Below are 3,528 nucleotides of genomic sequence, written 5' to 3'. Positions count from 1 at the left end.
AAATTGACCCAAATTATTTAGGTATAATAGGATATTTTGGATGTGAGGAGCTGGGGTTCACATGTAAGCATCTCCCAGTGCACACACTTGCTCTTCGTTCTTGGATGTTGCGTGGGTGGAGTTGACAAGGACCACTGATCTACACAGGATGCTGAGGAATTTCCCCTGAGATAAGGGATTCAAACTCAGATCTCCACAGAGGCTCAGGGATATGAAATATCCTCAGTTGGCCTGGGTTGGGGTGAACCTGTGAGGAACCCACCGTAAGGGAGTGAAGGCCACGTCTTCCCGGCGGGCAGGGCCACATCATTTGTGGTGGGTGTTACTGTCAGATGGACAAAGTAGCAGATGAAGAGCTCATTTCCATCCACTGTGCTGGTGGATGGTGGCAGAGGCGGGGAGTGATTTGAGAGTTTAGCACTTTGGGGCAGAAGCCCATTTACTGTGGGGCTGCCTCATTAACCCTAGAGCAGGCTAGGAGGGCAAAACGGTGACTCAGCGCTCGGGCAACTCTGTGGAATGGGCAGTGGTTCTAGGAAACATTGAGATGAGATGGAGTACGAATGCAAATGTGACCTCATGTGACCACCGAGGTGGAGAATGCTCAGGATAAAATGCTAAGTGGACAGCAGTGTTTGCAATATGCATTTTCTCCATCACATGTGAGGATAAGGAATCCCATACATCTTTTTTTAAAAGTATGCCCAGAAAATTTTATTTATATTGAAAGTCCAGACTAATGAATTCACAATTATTAGAGTTCAGCAAGTATGCAAGGTAAAAGGACCTACATAAATAATTATCAATAGCCTTTCTCGACAAATATCATATGATATCACTTATACATGGAATCTAAAAAAGTGCTACAAATGAATTTATTTACAAAACAGAAATGGACTCACAGACATAGAAAACAAACTTATGGTTACCAAAGGGGAAAGGAGTGGGGAGGGATAAATTGGGAATTCAGGATTAACAGATACACACTACTATGTATAAAATAGATAAACAACAAGGACCTACTGTATAGCACAGGGAACTCTACTCAATATTCTGTAATAACCTATATGGGAAGAGAATCTGAAAAAAAGTACATATATATGTATAACTACATTATTTTGTTGTATATCTGAATCATTGTATACTTCAATAAAACATAATTTAAAAAGTTAAAAAAATAGATAGCCTTTCTCTACACGAGCAGTAATCAATAAAACAATGAAAGGGAAAACTAAAGGTCTAATGAAGGGCCTGAATGAATGGAAGGGAGGTCTCATATCTCGTAGATTGGTATAGGCTTAGAGTTATAAGGGTGTGTCCTGTGTGTAGCAATGAGAAATACCACAAATCCTTATTAATGTTTTCAAAATTATGTAAATCTGTTTCAATTACCTTTCTATCAAGATTAGAAAGATATTAAATCTCAGAAATATATATATATATATATATATATATATAAATTAAAAATATATATATTTTTCCCCTATAGGGTCTTTCCTTTACCAAAGAGTTTTGAGGATCCTTATATTCCAGAAAACTGGAGGATGTCTTTTGCATTCAGGTTATCATGTCTACCCTTGTGATTGTTCAAGTGCAGGTGGTATAACAGATGAGGGCAATCTCACCAACTTTGTGACGAGTTTGGGAGTTCGTTTTTCTTTTCTTGTGGTCACCTAGACTTTTAGGGTGTATAGTGTTTGATGGCCCCAACACCATGAGCTGCCCCTCAAGAGGTCTCACCATTTTCCAGGGCTTTTCCGTGGACTATAGTTTCCTCTCACTTGAGTAACTTATAATAGCTACATTTCTCTTGTTAACTCACCCCAGTGGAACAGTATAAAAATAGTGTATGAAATTCAGTCCTGATTTTTTTTAAATGTATATAAATGTCTATAGGAAGGATATTAATAGTACCAGGCCCTGTTCTGTGTGTTTCATATGTATCTTCTTTAACCTCCATGTCCATCTCAGGAGGTGGGTTTAGAGAAGTGACATAACTTACTTAAATTCCGAAAGTGTAGAAGGAGGTTTGAAGCCACACAGTCTACTGCCAGAGTTTATGTGTCAAATAACCATGGTCTAGTGCGTTTCCCTCCAGCTGTTAACAGCACTTACTGGAGTGGTGTGATTATAGTGGTTTAAATGTCTTCATTTATGGCTTTTGGACACTGTCCAAATTTTCTACCCTAAATAGCGGTATTTATAATCAGTTAACTGACATCAAGAAGTACAAGATAGTGGTTAAGAGCAAGGTGTCTGGAGGTATCACGCCAGGCTTCCCTGGTTCCAAACTCAGCTTTTCCCCTTACTACCTGTGTGACCATGAGTGGTTATTTCACCTCTCTGAGCCTCAGTTTCCTCACTGGTAGAATAGAATAATAATAATATCTACCTCATAGGATTGTTGTGAGGAGTCAATGGGTTAAACTTGGATAAAACTAATATGGTATGCTAGGTACTCCCTAAGTACTTTATATGCAGATTATTAATATTAGTTGAGTAAATGAGTAAGCAGGCTGCTGAGACTTCACATAATCCCTAATTTCACTTGTGCCCCATAAATGAGATTGTTCAGGAGGGATCTCCTTGGGTGGTTGACAACTTTTCAGAGAGAAGAACATAGAAATATCTGCTCCCATCCCCCAAATGAGATTATCTCAATTACGGTTGGAGCTGCCAGACAGGACAAAGTTTGAGTGGGAAGAAACTGAGAAAGCTAACTTTGCAGGGGCCCTTTTCTGAAGGTTTCTCTCTTCTGGGACTCAGAGAAGACTAATTAGAAGCCTAGGGCCTGATTAGAGCACCTCAATCAGTGGCTAATCCCCCTGCCCCGGTTTTCTAATTGCCTTTACGGAGCATCCAGAATAGGACAGAGATCCAGGCACCTATGAATGGGTGCTTCTGTGGATGTTGGGGCTTATGAGCTGCAGGTGCTGAGATGTTTATTTGTCTTATGCCCAAAAGCACCATTTGGACATCACATGTACTCCCATCCGGCCTAGTCATCCAGGGAGGGACCTCTTGGCTCTGCTGAAGGTAAGTGTGGCCAAGTTAGATCCGACAGAAAATGAACCACAGTCCAGATTCGAAAAGTACTTGACAAGCTGAATGTTGGTTTCCTCTCATCTAAAAAGGGTTTATCTCTTTTTTGCTTCAGAGAGTAGGGTCAAAGCTAGTGTGGTTTGTGAGGGAGCACAATGTACTGGGAGTTATTAGTTTTGCTTCCTCTTGCAGTGATGCAAGACACTTAGCATCTTTGGGTCTCAGTTTCCTCATTTATACCATGGCACTGATAATGCATCGCATACCTGCTTCAGGTGATTGTGTTTATTTTTTATTTTTATTTTTTTAAATTTTTAAATTTTTTTATTTTTTATTTTTTTGCGGTACGCGGGCCTCTCACTGCTGTGGCCTCTCCCGTTGCGGAGCACAGGCTCCGGATGCGCAGGCTCAGAGGCCATGGCTCACGGGCCCAGCCGCTCCGCGGCATGTGGGATCTTCCCGGACCGGGGCACAAACCCGTGTCCC

This window comes from Lipotes vexillifer, unplaced genomic scaffold, assembly GCF_000442215.2.
Source record: "Lipotes vexillifer unplaced genomic scaffold, Lipotes_vexillifer_v1.1 scaffold977, whole genome shotgun sequence".
Lineage (NCBI taxonomy): Eukaryota > Metazoa > Chordata > Mammalia > Artiodactyla > Lipotidae > Lipotes > Lipotes vexillifer.
The sequence above is the reverse complement of the archived record's forward strand: the minus strand, read 5'-3'. Positions refer to the sequence as shown.